Source organism: Gossypium arboreum, chromosome 5, assembly GCF_025698485.1.
Source record: "Gossypium arboreum isolate Shixiya-1 chromosome 5, ASM2569848v2, whole genome shotgun sequence".
NCBI classification, from domain to species: Eukaryota; Viridiplantae; Streptophyta; class Magnoliopsida; order Malvales; family Malvaceae; genus Gossypium; species Gossypium arboreum.
The window spans coordinates 43,357,724-43,377,530 of NC_069074.1; the positions used below are offsets into that span (position 1 = coordinate 43,357,724).

The 19,807-nt window shown below is 30.8% G+C and overlaps 1 long non-coding RNA gene across 1 annotated transcript; it reads left to right on the top strand.

Annotated features, from left to right (window-relative positions):
• The first annotated feature begins 18,026 nt into the window (after window positions 1-18,026).
• LOC128292893 (uncharacterized) lies at window positions 18,027-18,480 on the top strand. The gene is made up of 2 exons (XR_008282868.1): window positions 18,027-18,276; window positions 18,348-18,480. It is a non-coding gene; the product is annotated as an uncharacterized LOC128292893 (long non-coding RNA).
• The last annotated feature ends 1,327 nt before the right edge of the window (window positions 18,481-19,807 follow it).

The window sequence follows — 19,807 nt, forward strand, 5'->3', positions numbered from 1 at the left end:
AATTTTACCTAATTTTAATAATTACATTTTTAAAATTAATAAAAATTTGTTTTATGGAAAAAGGCATTGCGGCTTTAGGGGTTTGTGACGAATTTTCTGGGAAACTTACCTTAAACGTGAGCGTTGACAAAACACACAATTTCATCATGATACATTTGCCCATTTTCCACCTTAAAATTTTAGCCATCAAGTTATGAACCCTAAAATTCATTTTCAACCATTTATAAAATTGATATAAATGCTTCTATTTCGTATTCGAATAATGTAAATAAATTATTACATACATAAGCCTTTTCACCATCTAAATTATAGGGCTAACTAATTAAATGATATCATATTTTCTATTTTTTTATATCACATAAGCATTTATCTCATTTTTTCCATCAAAATAAAATTACCTAATGTAAGAAAAACAATTCCTCAGCTTGTTTTTCTTTATTTTCTCTCTTCCATTTTAACTTTTTCCAATTAAAGGTTAGATTTTTTTCAATTTTAGACTGAATTTCTTACTTTTTTTTCGTTTTCCTTTTTTAGTGCAAAATTAATATCTATTTTAAAACATTAAAAAATTTATGTGTAACGCCCATTCAATGAAAGTAGACAAAAAAAGGAGGTAGAAAGAGAAAGATATGTAAAACTCTTTGAAATTACATTTGGATGAGTGTTGAGTTGGTTTAGATGAGAGACTAAAAATAATAGTTATATTGGATATTATCATGGGCGAAGTCAGAATATTTTAGGGGGCGAATGAAATTTTAATTTTTTATAGTCTATATATTTACAACTTTTAAAGGATTAAATTGAATTTTTATAATTTTAGGAGGGGAAATACAATTTTACCTTTACTAATTTAAAATTTTAAAAATTTTTAAAGGGCTTAAATAGTAATTTTCCATTTTATGGGGGCTAGGGCTTGCCAGCCCCCTAGATTTCCCTCTGGATATTATTGTACTAATATTAAAATTAGTAGTAAAATATTTACTTAGATTTAAATGCGATATCATAGTACCATGAAAGTAGAAAAGCAACTATTATTAACATTTCAAGTTATTTGATATTTATGAAATTATTAAAATTATAGTCAAGACTCTTTATAACAATCATGTTTTATAACAACATTTTATTATAACAACTAAATTCGTTGCATAATTGGTTTTTATGTTTTTATTTTTTCTTTGTATAACAATTTTTATCTATAACAAGACCAACCATAAAGTAAAAAGTACACTCTTTACTAAATCTAATATATCTACTAACAAGTGGTTAGGTGCAATGATAAAATATATTGCATTCCCAATGGAAGAACGTATGTTCGAACATTGGAGACAACAATATTGGGAGGGGCAGGCACAAACCTCAAACATAAAACATTAAATGGATCTAACATATCTAATATATAGCTAGGTTTTGAAGTATTTGGGTCACTATCATTAAAATCACAAACAACAAGCTAATGTGATAGTTAAAAAAATTGATATAATAATAAATTTAACCTTCAACTTTCACATATTATATTGATTTAATTATAATTTTTTTAAAAATTAATCTTCGAAATTTACAAATATAGTTGTTTCAATCCTAATTTTAAAATCTCCCCGACCATCACTCTCTCCCTCCCATGTTAATAATTATATTAATAACTTATATTGATGCCCTCTTTGTACTAGAGTTTAGTAGTTAAATGCTGGAATGAATCATAGTTTTGGGTGTATAAGCATATGTGATTTGAGATCGTACTAAACCATGAATTTTTCTTTGTTTTTGGGGTTTTATTGTGCAATCATAAACCAAGCAAAGATGATGAATTCAGGCTCCGTTTGCTTGCCAGTAATTGATTTTCCAAGAAATATTTTCCTTCTTTTGCCATGTTCTGGCCAAAGGAATTCATTTTCAAAAACACGGGAAAATGTCCCATTTTTTATGTAAAATGTCTTACAGATATTGTTTCTGTAAGACATTTTCCATTCCTTCACCCTCATCACAAAGTAGTCATTCTCCTTTCCTCTTCGTCCATCAACGTTAGCCTCTCCTCCTCATCTTGGGTGTGCTTATTCTTCTTGGGTATGCTTATTATCAACAGGTTATGTTCTCCTTTTCTCTTTCTATTGTATTGAATGATCGAGATCTATTCTTGGTTGTACCTCTCCTCCTTTTTTCTCTCTATTGTTCTATTTTTCTTGGGTCGAATTCGGATGATTGAGATCTTGTTTTGAATGAAAAAGTCTTAAGATTTAAAAAAAAAATTAGAAGCTTTAACTATTGTTTCATTTCTATGTTGTTTTTTCTCCTATATGTTTTATATTGAAGGATCTTGTTAATTTGCTGTAAAGGTATCTAGCAAAATGCCTCTTATGAATAGATTTGGGTCTTAAGTTTGCTACATCTATCAGTATCCAAGATTTGGGTCGGGGGTCTTACCTTGTAACACCCCCTAACCCTAAATCGTCACCAAAATAGGGTTACGAGGCATTACTGGACTTAAACACTAGAATTTATACAAAATCGAGTCATAAATTTTCATTACAAATCAAAACCTTTTAAATTTCATCTTAAAGTCTCTAATATGGGCCTACGGGGCCCAATATATGTTTTAGAAGTGATTCGGAACTAAACTGACAACTTTAGAAATTTTTCCTTGAAGATAGGGGTACACACCCGTGTGGCCTGGGATATGGCCGTGTGGCCTGGGACATGGCCGTGAGGCCAGGCCATGGGCAAATTCTGACTTATTCACACTTCATTCAATTTAATCCTTTTATCCAATTATCCTTAATTTAAGCTAATTCACTTAATTAAACTCTAATTAACCACTCGATTAACTTCGTAAATATTTTTAATAAATATTTACGAATCCATTTTTCAGAAACGGAGACCCAAAAATACACTTTTTCGGTAATGGTAAAATTCAGGTCATTACAATTCTCCTCCCTTAATAAATTTCGTCCTTGAAATTTGCCTAAAAGAGGTGGAGTTACAGAGATCTCACTGTTTCTTTCGGTTCCCATATTGCTTCCTCAATATTATGACTTCACTTTTCTAGCTAATCTCTCAATCGGTTCTTCTTTTCCATACAACAAATCAGTTCAAATTTCAATATCATTTGTCGAGATAACATGTAAGAGATCTGATCTAAAACTTCCAAACATCTAAACATGAAAAACATCATAACTTTCCTGTAACTTCGGAGGCAAAACCAAACTATATATCACCGATCTAACTTTTTCTATAATTTCACATAGTCCAATAGAACAAGTACTTAATTTCTCTTTTTCATCAAATTTCAATATTTTCTTCCAGTGTGAAACTTTAAAAAATACCTTATCATTAGCAGAATACTTGATATCTCGACATTTCAAATTCACATATGATTTATGTCTATCAAAAGCTGCTTTCATTCTACCTCAAATTTTCTTGACAATGTCCTCTGTTTCCTGAATTAATTTTAACCCAATCATTTTTCTTCCATTCAGTTTCCATATAGAATTTCTGACAGTCAAATACTACTTTTAAATTATCTCGAATCACTTTCACTTTTCCTCGGTTTCACGAATCGAAACACTCTTCATATTTTTTTTCTCTCTACATTCAATCAAATACTGTGCAGTTATACATTCACAATCATACAAAGCTTTATACAGTGCTGAAAATTATTATCGTGTATCCAGAACTTCTTGTATTCATTCTAAAATCAGAATATAAACCATGTATCTCGATCAGAAATAATAGAAACTACCATACCATAGATCTGACGATATCAGAAACCCATATTTAAAACAATTTTTAAGAAAGAAACTTATTCATGTTTAATAAAATATGCAAACTTCGCCATACCATAGATCTGACGATATCAGAAACCCATATTTAAAACAATTTTTAAGAAAGAAACTTATTCATGTTTAAATAAAATATGCAAACTTCGCCATATTCAAATATCATCTTTCTTTTTCATAGATAGAGATGATTCCAATTCAAATCCATATAAATTCTATCCTATTTCCATTCTGATATTATCACTGGTTGTAACAGTTCTGAAGGTATCAGTATCTGATATTCAGTTTTATCTTGCTGACATATAAACACTCATATATATATGTCTAAAATGTCACTTTTCATTCCAAGTCATTAGCACATCTGCTTCGAATCACAGTACAACTTGATTCTTCCAGAATGCATAGACATGTTACCACGATAAACTTCATGCAAAATCTTCTGTATAAGCTTCTGAATTCTTCAGTACAACTTTTATATCCAAATAGCAGACAATCATCAAACCCAATCGGAAATTTTTAATCATTTGTCATTTGTGCATTATACCCATTTAATCGATAACTCATTATCACATTTTTGAGCTTTGCAGACCTGCTGTAGAGAAGTCAGTTTAACTTTTATCTCAACTGCACTTGAACCATCATTAGGTAATAACAGTCGGATGTTCATAGCTCATAACACAAAGCAAAACTTTCAATTATCGAATCATGATCCTTTAGTGCAAGGACAATAGCCACTACTTCCGAATCATGTGTCAAATAATTCTTCTCATGTAATTCTAACTTCCCAAAACATAATTCATTAGTTTTCTTTCTTGTATCAAAACACTGCTATCCCTGCAAATCACAAGTTTCTTCACTGGATTTCAGACTAAACCAGAACTAGTGCTTCAGTTAGCTGAGCTTTTAACTAATCAGAACCTTGCTAACTTCTATCAAATCATTCCAATTCTACATATTTCTGTAATAACCATTTTATCCAAGAATCTCTCTTCTTTTTCTTTTTTTAAATTTCTGGTAATAACTGACTAGTTTTAGAAAACCTCTGATTTCAAATATATTTTTTTCACTATCATCTCAGTCACAAAATCTATAGCACCTTCAACTTCTTCAATCAATAGTAGTTCGGGCAATTCTTCTGGAAACACATCAGAATTTGCTCGCACTATTGCCACTGATTCAAACCTTAACTTGAATATTTTAATATTCAATACATAAGCAAGATAAATACCATGACCCCTTTTCAGCATATGTCTATATTGGCATGTTCAATATCACAATAAACAATTAGTTCAATCTTTTCTGATTCAACAAAACATTTCATCATTCTAACCTTGCAGTATAATATACTTTTGCTTACGATTTACCGCCATATCATGCAGAATTAACCATTCCATTCTTGAAATCACATCAAACAGTAATAACATCAAATCGATCAGAAAACAGTAGTATCATTATCAAACAGTTCCTGCAGATCTTATCAGCCCATAAATACTAATCCGAAAAATTTAATGCTTCAACCCAAAAATTTCAGCAAACTCAACAGACAAATCTTTAATAGATACTGAATCCATGTAATCATAGGAATAGTCAAACCAAGATCAATTTAAAATAATCATATTAGTGTCGATAAAGAAGAAAGTACTTGTAATGACATCCAGTAGAGATAAATCTTCTTATATACAATTAACATATACCCTGCCTGATGTTCATTCTCCAGATTTTACAGTAAAGTCCTTTGTCACACTTCGACTTTCACTCGTATTTCTGAGATTACAGGGTGACCAACCTCTGATAACTACGTTACTCGATCTTGAACTCTGAATAATATCTTTTTCAACTTCTCCAAGCAATCATTAAGATAATTATCAAAAGAATCATATCCAACACATACTCTACTCTTTATTCTACGTTCTTCAACTTTATATCTTCATTTAAAACATCTTTAACAATTTGTACCATACATTTTCTATCGGAATACACTCTCTGATATATTTATTCAATCACATGACTCTATTTAAGCTTCAAAAAAATTCTTTACATCTTTGATCAAGAAATCTGTGACTAATGTATATATACATTTCTATTAGAACTCATTTCAGAAAGTTTCCAAATAACCTTTTCTTAATCACAACATAAGGAAATATTTCCCACCGCTGGCAAGCTGAATCTTTTAACAGAAGTATCATACCTTTCTAACATTTAATCGGTGAACAGAATAATTCAATTACAATTCTGATAACATTCTTTAACCAGATTCTAGTTCTTTCAAGATCATGTTTAGCTATAATTCTCAATTCTTCCACACCATATTTACGGAGCATTAGCAACAGATAACTTACCCGTTCAGACAAACTCTGTACTTTGAAGCACTTCGGGAACCGATTGAGAAACAGGAGGGATAGATGTCGTAGCAGATATAATTTCTTTCTACTCACTAAAAAGCATCAGTTACATTTCTAAATAATTATGTATCATTTTTTTCTCTATTATTTCATCAGTCATCATTCAGTAATTAATTACCCATTGAGTTAATACCCAATGTTGTCGATTCAATTTTCATCTAATTCACGAGACTATTCGTCTCCAGTATACATTTTATAATCAATACCGTCGATATATTCATCTAACATTTTCATTATAAAACAATACCAAACAAATATATCAGCATCCGATCCCGACTCAATTTTGACTTAATTATGGCATGTACCTCTAGACTCCTTTCTGTACTAGACTTAATCTTAGAATCGGCTAAACCCAGTTAGCTCTGATACTACTAAATGTAACACTTTCTAACCCCAAATCGTCACCAAAATAGGGTTACGAGGCATTACTGGACTTATACACTAGAACTTATACAAAATCGAGTCATAAATTTTCATTACAAATCAAAACCTTTCAAATTTCATCTTAAAGTCTCTAATATGGGTCTACGTCGCCCAATATATGTTTTAGAAGTGATTCGAAAATAAACTGGCAACTTTAGAAATTTTTCCTTAAAGATAGGGGCACACGCCTGTGTGGCCTGGGACATGGCCGCGGGGCTAGGCCATGGGCAGATTCTGACTTATTCACACTTCATTCAATTTAATCCTTTTATCCAATTATCCTTAATTTAAGCTAATTCACTTAATTAAACTCTAATTAACCACTTGATTAACTTCGTAAATATTTTTAATAAATATTTACGAATCCATTTTTCAGAAACGGAGACTCGAAAATACACTTTTTCGGTAACGGTAAAATTCGGGTCATTACAAACCTATTATGCTAGTTCTCTTCTAATGGCAGATTTGTAATGCATAACTATTGGAAAAGAGATTAATCTCATAGAATTTGTATTTAAACATATATCTTTGGATTTAAGAATTTAAGGGGACTCATTGACTGCATCCTACAAAAGCACACCATCTATTTTAGGGTTCTTGGAAACTTGATAAAATGAAATCAAAACACAAAGTTCATAAGCTTTTTCAGTAAACCATTTCTTCATTTTGCAAATGTGTCTTGTCGATAATGTCTATATACCAAAGATTACAAGGGCAACATTATATTTTCTTATTCATTGAGTAAATGGAAAGTGTATGTTTAAGCCTAGTATTATGTTAATCTATTTCTAATTATTATGTTTAAGCCTAGTATTATATTAATCTACTTCTAATTATCTCCATGTAGCTTTTTCCTTCAGTAGCCATTAAATGTTTTGATCTTCTTGAACACGAATCTGTCAATCCTTAGTGCAATTTTAACAATGGCATGGATATGATTTTAGTACCAATAGTCATCATGGAATTGAGAAAAAAAATACTTCTTTATACCTATTGGCTCTTTGAGGCTAGCTAGGAGTTAGGACAACATTAAATTATTTGAATAGATTTGCATGTCGTCTAATTACTGCTACTCTTGCTTCAAATAATTTGTTTCTTCTACAAGATGAAACATGTTTCTTAATCTAAAATCAGTTCTTTCTTATTAATATATATGGTAGATCATAGATGATGGAGTTGCTTGTCATATGGTAAGAACTTATTTCATAAAATGTTAAGAGTCAATGGAACAACAGGCTCAATTTTTATTTTCAATCAAATTCAAATGAGACTCGTAATGAATATTTTCAAGGATATATGATTTTGACAAAAAAATCTATGGTAGAGGTGTTCATGGGCTGGGCTGGGCCGGATTCGAGTCGGGCTCAACTAAAAAATCGTCCTTATTTATTGGGCTCGGGCCGGGCCGAACCCAAAAAATGGGCCTAAAATTTTGTCCTAGCCTGACCCGAATAAAAATACTAAAACCGGGCCCTGCCCAAATTACCAGATTAATTTTTATTATTTTAATATATATAATACATCAAAATACTAAAAATATCAAAATAAATATTCAAAAATTGAAAATAAATTTTGAAAAATATGTAGACTTAAATAACACTAAGATAAATGCAACTTAAAAAGCAAATGCTTTTAAAATAATAAAAAATTAACAAATGCCTTTAAAATAATAAGAAAATTAACAATAAAATAAATTTTATACAATATCTAAACAAGAACAACAAAATAATAGCAACATAATAGTAAAATGGTATCAAAATATGGAGAAAACAACAAGAAAATAACATTCAAAAATAAAAAAAATATGCAAATTTTTTTTGTCCTTTAGTGAATTCAGGCCGGGCCGGGCCAGGCCCGGGCTAAAAATACCTTACCCAAGGCCCGGCCCATTTTTTAAACAGGTCTTATTTTTTTGTCCAAGCCTATTTTTTGGGCCTATATTTTTGCCCAAACCCTCCCACATTTCGGGCGAGCCTTCGGGCTGGGCCGAGTAGCCCGGCCCATGCACACCTCTAATCTATGGTGTCCTTCTCTTATTTTTGAGGAAATTTTAATAAAAAAGCTACCTTGATAAATGCTAAGAAAATCAATTTCTAAAACTAATGGAGGTAGATTTTATTTGTGTCCCAATTCGTCCAATAGTGGCCATAGATACGAAGTGGAGAGTAATATGGGTCACTTTCAATGAAATATAATAGGAATATTTTGCATCTGTTATCTCATTCTATTTCTCTTTCACAAATGAAAAATATCTTTCTACTACCACATATAAAATCAATTATTAAATTTTAGTTTTGGAATATATTACTTAATGTAACTTAAAAATTAAATTACTTATATAATGTTATATATATCCTTTTCATGTATATCTTCTGTTTGTTTGTTTGTCCTTTGATCCTATGGCAAGCTTGCATTTTTTTGTAGTGATCAAATATTTGTGTGACATTATTTTGTGTAGATCGATCGTAATCAAGATCAAAATGCAATTGTTGGGTCTTGGCTTTAGTTTTAGCTACTACGGATCTTTAGATTAAAAATTTAAAAACTAGGAAGGAAATCGCTTCTCACCCTCATGTAAATCGAGATGATGAAAGAGAAATTTATATTAATAGTATTTTGTATAGTGGTGACTAGCATTGTATTGATGTGATAAAGATGAGGTCAGTTGTCTTTTTTAATTTGTGTGATATTCTTAGTAGGAACAATTTGTTACAATCAACAAAATCGGTGAATATTAGGGAGCAAGTAGTTATATTTTTACATATTATTGGTCATAATGTAAGGTTTCTAGTGATTGGATCTAGATCTTATAGATCAATTGAGACAATTCACCGTTTTTTTAGGGTTGTATTGAGAGCTATTTTGAAATTGTATAAACTAGTTATTAGATTACTTGATGAGTCAAATCCTAGTGACATTAGAAACAATCCAAGGTTTTATCCTTATTTTAAAGATTGAATCGGAGCATTAGATGGAACTTATGTTTGTGCATTCGTTCCACTTAGCATTCAAGGAAGATTTTTTAGTCGTAAATGGGGGACGACGCAAAATGTATTGGCTGCCATTACATTTGATTTGAAATTTTCCTATGTTCTAGCTGGTTGGGAAGGTAGTGCACATGATTTTCATATTTTAAGTGATGTGCTTTCACGCCCAAGAGGATTAAGAATTCCGGAAGGTAAGAATTAACATTAAATACCAAATAGTTCAAGTAAGCTCATAATTTATTAGTAATAATTATGTTTTGTAAAATTGTAGGTAAATATTATCTTGCTGATATTGGATATGGCATCCGAAATGGATATATTACCCCATATCGTGGTGTATAATATCATTTAAAAGAGTTTCATGATTAGGTGCCAGAAAATGTAAAGGGACTCTTTAATCTTTGTCTTTCATCATTGCAATTTGCTATTGAACGTGTTTTTGAGATTTTAAAGAAATGGTTTCGTGTGTTAGATATTGAACTATTTTAGAATTTTCAAACTCAAGTAGATATATTTTTGGCTTGTTGCATCATTCATAATCATATAATGGGAGTTGATCCTAGTGATTTACTTAATCAAGGATTATATGATGAGCTTGAGCCTGATTTGATAATACCAACTCTTACGGAGGGACAAGAAAGAGAAGAAGCAAGAGAATGGTCTGCTAAGAGAGAGGAAATTGCACAAACTATGTGGATTGATTATATGGCTAGAAATATTAGGTAGGTTTAGGGCTTTGGGTTATTGTTTCAATGTTATGTATGTTTTAGTATTAAAATTTTTATTTTTTTAATGTTGGTTGGATATTGATATTGAAATTAGTTTGTTGGATTTTGAAATTATTATGTTTTAAAGTTGTTGGATATTGAATTTATTATGTTTTAAGCTTGTTGGATATTGAAATGATTGACAATGATAATTATTAATGTAGAATGGGTAAGGGCAACAAAGAAGGGACAACCAAGCAATTCATGTGGATAAAACCGATGGAACATTTTTTTCTCAAAATTCTAGCAGAGGAGGCCCAGAAAGGAAATAAACCTTCCAACACTTTTAAAGAAGTTTCTATTAACTGATTTGCAGCTATTTCTGAAAATTCCAAGTTCAATGTGATTCTAAGCATATGGAAAATCATTTGAGGACTGTAAAAAATCAATGGCAAATTATATGCACAATTCGGGCCGAAAGTGGTTTTGGATGGGATGACAACATGAAAATGATCACATGTGATAGATCAACATATGATGCAGTACTGATTGTAATATATTTATATATATGTTAAATATATTTCATCATTATATTCTTTACTTGTTATCCTAATTTTGTATAATATCCAACAAGCACACAAGAAGTATGAACCATTTTTAAATAAAAGCATTTATCATTATGATGAAATGGCTTTGGTTGTTGGCAAAGATATGACAATAGAGAGTTTTGCTTGAACATTTGCTGACATTGACTTGGATGATAGTAACCAAGATTCAGTGCCTATAGACTACAACAATGAGGAGGTTGAGGTAAGAACATATGTATCTTCATCTAGCACATCTAAATGTAAAAGAAAAAATGTTCAAGAAAGTGTCATTCATGAACAAATTAAATTTGTAGGTGAACAACTTGGCAAGATTGCAAATGCATTGGAACAATTTACTGCAGATAAGATACCACATCTTTACAAAGAATTAATGTTGATGGAGGTGAAAGGATTTGATGACGACTTCCTTTGTAGTGTGTTTGATTATCTTGTGAGTCGTGAATCTGAGGCCAAAGCTTTCTTAGTCAATAGTACGAAGCATAGAAAATTTTGGCTTGAAAAATTTTCTCAAGTTTGAATATATATAGGCTTTAATGTAGTGTAGTACTAATTATATGGTGTAATACTTGTTATGCACTTGGATAATATTGTAGATATCATATGGTGTACTACTAATTATGTACTTGGATAATATTATTAATTTGTAGTTATCATGTGATGTACTACTAATTTGTAATATTAGTTATGCACTTGGACGATATTGCAGTTATCATGTGGTATAATACTAGTTATGCACTTGGAAAATATTGTAGTTATCATGTAGTGTACTACTAATTTGTAATATTAATTGTGGTTTGGAAGCTAATTTATTATTATTAAATCTTTCTTTTTTTATTTTTTATAACACAATTAGGAAACATCTATTCTTTTTGGTTGTTTTCAATTTATGATTATTAATATATTTAATTTGATGTATTTATAAATAAATTGTTGCAGATATGTACAAATAATGTAAAATATAAATTTAATAGATGTAAAATAAACTCAATTAAACAATGAAAAATAATAAATTCTCAAATGTATGTTTGTTTCATTTAAAACAGTTTTCCTGAAATATTTTCAGGAAATCTGCCAAACAGCAAAAAATATTTTATACAGATTCATCCAAACACCAGAAAATATTAACTTTTCCAGAAAAGTAATTTATTTTCCAGAAATCATTTTCCAAAAACTATTTTCAATCAAACAAACAGAGCCTCACTCTTTATAAGAATATCTTATCAATGTTTGCCTAAACTTCTTACATCACTAAATTTCCATTGATTTTTATTATCGTTTTAAATTAAAAATAACTTTTTTTTCTCAATCCTAAGCAAAATTATGTTTTTCATCTTGCAACAACCTTAGTTGTTAGGCTATTGAACCTCCTATTTGACACTATTATACATGGTGATTTAGGATGCCTCTTCAAACAAAGTTAAGGGGAGATTGTGGGGGTGGAGCAAAGGGAGAGGGGGAGACTCCCATTGTAACAACTCGTTTTCAATGAAATCAGAATAGTAGTTTTGGGGCCACAAATTTGAAATAAGAATATTTATTTTATTATTATTTTAATGTTTACAAAACTATATTAAGGTCGTGTTAAAATTTTGTTAAGAAATTTTGACGTTTGCATGTTTAATTAAGTAAAAAAGACTAAATCGTAAAAAGTGCAAAGGTAAAGTTCTAATAGCTAGAGGTATCTAATGGCTACAGAACCTTAATATAAGAGTACTTAGGTGGTAATTATACCATTTCTATGATATTGGAAATTTATGAGATTGGCTTATTGAAATTATGAATAATTTTAAAGGTTATAAAGGTAATTTAGTAAATAAATGTTAAAATTAAATAAAACAAAAAACTCACTCATCTTCTCCAAGTGCTTTCATCATCGAAAATTGAAGGTTAGAAAACCATTTAGGGTTCTTGAAATTTTGGCAATCCTTGGTGGTGCATGTAAGTAAATTTTGAGGTTGTTTTTTAATGATTTTTATGTTTTCGGAATCGTTGTAGCTTAATCTAGCTAGCCCAGGGACTAATTTTCAAAATTGTTAGAGGTATAGGGTTTTTCCATGAATGTTATTGCTTTATTTATGAAGTTTGTTGGAAGAAAATGAGTCCTTATTGTTAAATAAACAACTTTTGTAAAGTTATTTTTGATGAAATTATCATTTAGGGACTTATTTGTAAAAATAGTAAAAGTATATTGTGAAATTGTGAAATAATGATTTGTATGAGTTGATATGTGTTCATAGTAAATTTGGCTAGCATGGGTTAGGGATGAAATTACCTAAATTCCCATTTATGAGCTAAAGGACTAAATTGTAATGAAGTTAAAATGTTAGAGGTAAAAATGTAAATTTGCAAAATTATGAATTTTAGATTAAATTGAATAGTGTATGTATTAAATAGATTGAATTTGCTTATTTAGATCAAGATAAATCTCAGCAAGACCTATATCAAGGGAAGGCGAGGATTAGCTCGATTGTATTTCCTCGTCCTAGTTGTTGAGGTAAGTTTATAGTATTTAAATGTATAATTGAATTTCCATACGTATTTTCATATTATAATTATATAATTAAATGCTTATATAATTACCCTTGAATTGCACATACGTGTCCCTGTTTGTATTTTAGTACACCCCTAAATTACACATATGTACCCCTGTTTACACTCTTGTAACTTCAAATCGAGTAAAATAAAAGTTTCATTCTTTTGTTTTTAAGTTAAAAGATTTACTATATTCTTACTAAGCTCCAAAAGCTTTTTTGTTTTTGTGTATGACTTTGTAGATCGTTATCGCTAACTTTTAGACGAATCAAATCTCCAGATCATACTATTCACCAATGTTGGTAGTTCTTGTACTCCTTAGGGTTGTGCATGTACATGTGGTTATAAAGGTTGTTATGGTATCTTTTGGAAAAAATATTAAACTAAGTTGTTATGCATTCTACTATGGTTGTAAATATGTATCCTTTTGGTTCAAATAGAATGGTATAAAAGTATATACTTGTGGTTTGTTTTGGCTTGTTGATGAATTAAGTTGCTATGATAGAAATGGTCTTAATTGTTGTATATTTTAAGATGATATAGAACTAGATATGTATATTGGAAGCAAGGTTAATTATACATATGTTTTGGTAAGTTTGATGAATTGTGATTGAGGTGCCTTTTGGCATATTGGTTGTATGGATATTTGGTATAGGGAATTGGTCTTATTATGCATGATTTAGATATGTTTTAAGTTCTTATCTATATGTACAAGTTTCTTGTAGGTTCATGTTTGATTGGATGAAAGAAATGGCTTGATTTTGGCCATTTTCTTGTCCACACAACCTAAGACACGGGCGTGCGTATTAGTCGTGTGTGACACACGACCATTTGACACAGTCGTGTGTCCCCTGTAGGTTTTAATGGTTTTTTTTCGAAAGTTACATGGCCAGAAACACAACCTGGCACATGGGCGCTTGAGGCCATTTCGAAGGTTACACATCCTAGCATATGAGCGTGTGGCTTGGCAGTATGACCCAAGTCAAAAAGTTATACGGGCACAAACACGGGCTAGGACACGACCATGTGTCCTTATATCGAATATTACACGATCTAAGACACGGGCATGTGTCTCAGTCGCGTGAGGCGCACGGCCTGACCACACGACCGCGGGACCCCTGCAGTGTAAATTTCTCTAGCTTTTTCCTTAAGGTTTCATATGTTTTCGATTTAGTCCTGAATCGTCCTAAAGTGTTTCTAAAGCCTCGAGAGCTCGAACAAGGGATGAAATGCATATGTTTGAATGGATTATGATATGATTTATGAAATGTTTTAAAAATGAATATTTTTAAGTTATATTTTTACTATAATACTCCGTAGTTTTATTTTGGAGACGAATACAAGTTAGGGGTGTTACAGTTACTATCGTCCCTCTCCCTCTCTACTATTGTTGAACTTGAGCAAAAAAATAAAAAATAATTAAAATTCAAATTTTACATAAAAAGGAAATCAAAATAGATGTAAAATCAGGAAGTTGAGCAAAAATAACTAAGAACGAGGACATTTTCAAATACTGTAAAAAGTGAAAATATGAGACAAATAATTTAGAAATGAAAACATGTGTTATTAATTTATTAGGGTACCCATTATTCGAGAAAATGTTTGGTTGATGAAATAAAAAATCAAAAGAGAATAATTCTTTGGGAGGTTTTGGAGGTAATAACATCAGCAAAGAGGATCAAGGGAGGGGCACAGTGGGAATTTTAAAATTAAGATCAAATTGAGAATATTTATAATTTTAAGGGTTAATTTTTTAAAAAATTATGATGAAATCGATATAATATGTAAATATTGTAGGCTAAACTTGTTATTAGACCGATTTTTTAATGAAATGAGCGAACTATGCAATATGGATGCTTAAATTATAAATTTTTATTTTAATCACTTAAACTAAAAATGTTTTTATAATTGGGTGAATATAATTTACCTAATATAATTTAATGATTTAACTTCTATTATACTAAGGCTCCGTTTGGTAACCTGTAAAAGTTTTTTCGTAAAAAGTTTTCAGGCTTTTATGATGTTTGGATAGCTAAAAATAATTTCCTACCGCAAAATATTTTACAGAACACGAGAAAATAAGGTGTTTTTTTAGGAAAATGTCTTATACTTTTGAATTCAGTAAGACATTTTCCGAAAAATGACGCTTCTTCTCCCCTTTCCCCTTCCCCTTCCCCTTGGGTTGCAAATCAGTGCCATTAACAATAGTTTGGTCAAGAACCTTTTCCAGTTCCTCCTTCATCCAAGTAAGGCTCATTCTCCTTCTTCCGTTCTTCATTCATTTTCCTTATTTCGTTTTTCATCTTCTCTTCCAGGTAAAAGTCAGTCGCATATCTTTCTTTGTTTTTTCAGTCATAACCATTTCCCTTTCATTGTTTCTTATTTTCGAGAACCTTTCTTCATTTAAGAATCCCGAGGTAAGTTTTTGTGTTTTTCTTTTTTTCTAATTGAAATTTTCATTTTTTTTCCTTATTTGGTTTTGCATTTTTTTTAAATTTTGTGTTCTTGGATTGACGAGAGCAAAAGTTCTTGATCGGAGTTGTTCTTATGGTTCCTTGCTATTCTGTATAATCGGTGAGGTTATTTGTATTAGTTGAATGGAAGCATTTGAATCTTATAGTTTTATCAACCTATTCATCTAACAACAATTGCCTCCAAAGTCGATGGTGATGTCTTTGAAATATTCATTTTCCACCCCTTACACCCCAGTCATAAAATTGATGGAAAGAAATGAGCTAAAGAATTTGCGAGGAATATATTTGTACATTGACTTCATTTCATTTAATTTTATTTGAACTCTTTTGATATAGGATTTGGCATTTGATCTGTCCCTTTCTTCTCTTTTGGGAGATAACATCTACAACTTTAGAGAACTCCTTGCTCATCCAATTGTAAGCACATATTTATAAGTTTCTTAAATTCATTATATATTGCAGCTGGTCCAATTGTTATGGAAATGATCGATGCAGTCTTGATTAAGAAAATGTGCTTTTAATTGCGCAAAGATAAGGTTCATAGGCCTTATTTAGATACTCATGTTAATGTATGTGGAGGTTTAATGACTGAAAAGTGCCTGCTATTAAGAGCCTCTTTTCATTTTGCATTTCTTTTCATGCTATTGCAATTACATGAATACATTCTTATTTTTCATTGTGTTGGATTGATTTAAAAGGGAGTTTGTGTGTTGTAGTTTTTTTCTTTTTCTTTTTTTCCCTTCGAATTTCTTTGCTTTGATGTTTTTATTTTGTTATGTTTGAGATGATGACTGTTGGCATAATTTACAAATTGTGTCTTCTGGGGACCAAGGTGGAATGGCTTTATTATATCCTCCAATCCTTCAACTTTGGGAATTTGGTTCGTTATGAAGAATTGTATGGGCAAGAATACCGTTTGTTCTTCAAGAAAATCCCCTCAAATGAAAGAAAATCTCTTGTTAAACGCAAACCCCACATCAAATTCTTCACTCCAATTCCTTTCTTTCCATTGTAAGACAAAAGCCCAAATTTCATTTTTCAAAGCACCCTCTTCTCTTCCCTTTTCTTCAAGATCCTCTTCTTCTTCTTTTGTCTCACTTCATTCTTCCGCTCCTTATACTAATTCAACTACAAAGGAGTTCAATTTTGAGTCCAATGGATTGCCTCAAACCTCTAAATCTAATCTTGATGGAGAACCCAATGAGAATTACAATGTGGGGATTGGTCATCCAATCGTTCCAAATTTTATTCCAGCTCAAAAGATGAGTTTGAGTGATCAAACCTTCTATCTGTTCACTTTTATTGCTTGTATGGTATGGTTTAAGGCTTTTCAGGTTATTGTGTGCTATATATGTGTGTATGTGGAATTTTTATGCTATATATGTGCGTATGTATGAAAGAGAATATTTGATTGATAGTCCCATTACTTGGAAGGCATGCTAAATATGTTCTGTAAACGGATTGTTCTTTAATTTTTTTAGATTATTTATTGCTTATTTTGAGGTTGTTTAAGGGCAATTCTTGGTTTTGGGCATGTTTTATGTGAGTGCTTCTTATTGCTTAATGGATATTTTCAAAATTTGATAAGCATCTCTTGTTTGCATGTAGCTTATATATATATATATATATATATATATGAAATTGATGTTTGATAATGTTGGAATGGTAACTTGGTAATAGTATGTCGTTCCCACTATTCAATTTTTTCTTTAGAGCCTTCTAAGTACACATAAAAACATAGAAAAAATTTAACTTTCTTGTGTTAGAAACATATTTGTATCCTACACTCATGTTCGAGTCTTAGTAACATAGGATAGTCTATACTTTTCTCATGTATCATTTCTTTTTGCATTTGTTGATTATAGTTTCATTGTTATAATCAGGTTTTTGTAGTTTGTTGGAGACATATGGTATTTGAACAATTTATTGGATAATTTTTATTTTTTTGCAGTTTTCTTTGGCTTGTTACTACAAATCAGATATATTCTTTCTATAGACAGGCAGTCGTAGAAATTCAAGTGTTGTGCATTGGTATTAAGTACTATGTTTGGTGTTTCAATTTTCTATATTTTCGGACTGGTTGACACCAATCACTCGGATACATGCAGGCTTCTTTGGCGTTCACAAGTCTGGTCATTGCAGCTATTGGATAATTGGATGGGCAAAGTACATAATGCTTGGTTATCAATTGAGGCTGAAACACCTGATCTCGTTGCATCATGAACTTTTTCCTCCAGTTCCTTTCTGCCATTGTAACAATTTCGTTATTTGAAAAGGGCAAGAAGAAGGGAAAGTGAAATGATGAGCAATGAGGATAGAGATAAGCGTTAGTCATTTGCGAGTAGAGCCATCTTTGTATGATTCCTTTAGTAGGTATTGCTTGATCCTTAAATATTTATTTTGAAAGGAGCGGCTCATGTACTAAACTTTTCACTTTTTGGCAGTTGTTGGATCTACAATGGCACTGGAATGCCTAAGGATATTGTTAAAACTACAAACATCATCCTTATCTTTCATTTTGTATTGGGATTTTTCATTAGATACAATCAGATATGATCCATTTTTATGTGGACGAAAGTGCGTTTTCATTTCAGATTAGATATTTTTCTGCATGATTTATATATTGTTTGGCTTCAATACGTTACAAGACGAGTTGTTGCTACTTGGTTATTTAACTACAAATATGTTGATTAGTTTTTACCATTTACATTTGATGTAAATGAATCTTACAGGATGATTGCCAATCTTGAACAATTAAACCATGTAATTGATATATTTAATTTAATTTATTTATTTATAAATAAACCATTGCAATATATGTAAAAATAATTTAAAATATAAATTTATTAATATATATATAAATTTATTAATATATGTAAAAACAGCTTTTTCAGAAAATATTTTTAGGAAATCTGTTAAACAATAGAAAATATTTTACATAGATTCATCCAAACACCAGAAAAGTAAATCATTTTTAGAAAAGTAAATCATTTTCCAGAAATCATTTTCCGGAAAGCATTTTACTGGCAAACAAACGGAGCCTCAATATTCACAATAAACAATTTCTTATCAAAAAAATATATGTACATCTTTTTTTTGGTAGAAATGATCAACGCAATATAATTACAAACTTAAAAGAACTATCAACTTAGAAACGAGTACTACGCTCAACTAATATTATATTCCTTACAACATCAGGGGGGCCCCAAAATAGTTGTACATTACCCATAACACTTGAACTTATTTTGGCCATATGATTCGCAACCTTATTCTGAAATCTTGGGATGTGGCAAAATCTTACTTTCCAATCTTGTCTGAGCAAACTATGTACTAAGCGTAACTCGCCCAAATTACTATTAGTCGTTCCTCCCACGAAAATTAATTTTATCAAAAGCACGTTGTCACATTCCAACTCCAGCTTCCTATAATCGTTTTCCCATGCTATTTGAAGACCTTGCATCACAACTGTTTCTTCAACCTTAAAAATTGTGTCCTTACCTATACGTACTAAGAAACCACACGACCAATTTGCATCAGTGTCTTTAAACACCCCTAATAAAAGTGTCTAACCTTAATGAAGGTAATGCTTCATCCATGTAGAGCTTAATCCACCTCTCTCTGGTGGCGACCAACGTATTGCAGTGACAGCCGGATTGGCATATATCAAATTAAAGACGGCAAATTAAAGCTCCTTGCCTAAGTAAATCATATATCAACGATATCTTAAGCACAATTATGGCCATTAGAAAAAACATAGCTTTTCCATAACAACTAGCATAAAATACAGAAAAGCGTATGCCAATCAAAGTCCCCAACATCATAGAAACTTGTGTTTTGCACATTCCACAATAGCCAATCCTTAAGATTCATTGAAAAGAAATCTATTTAAGCATGTCTTGGCACA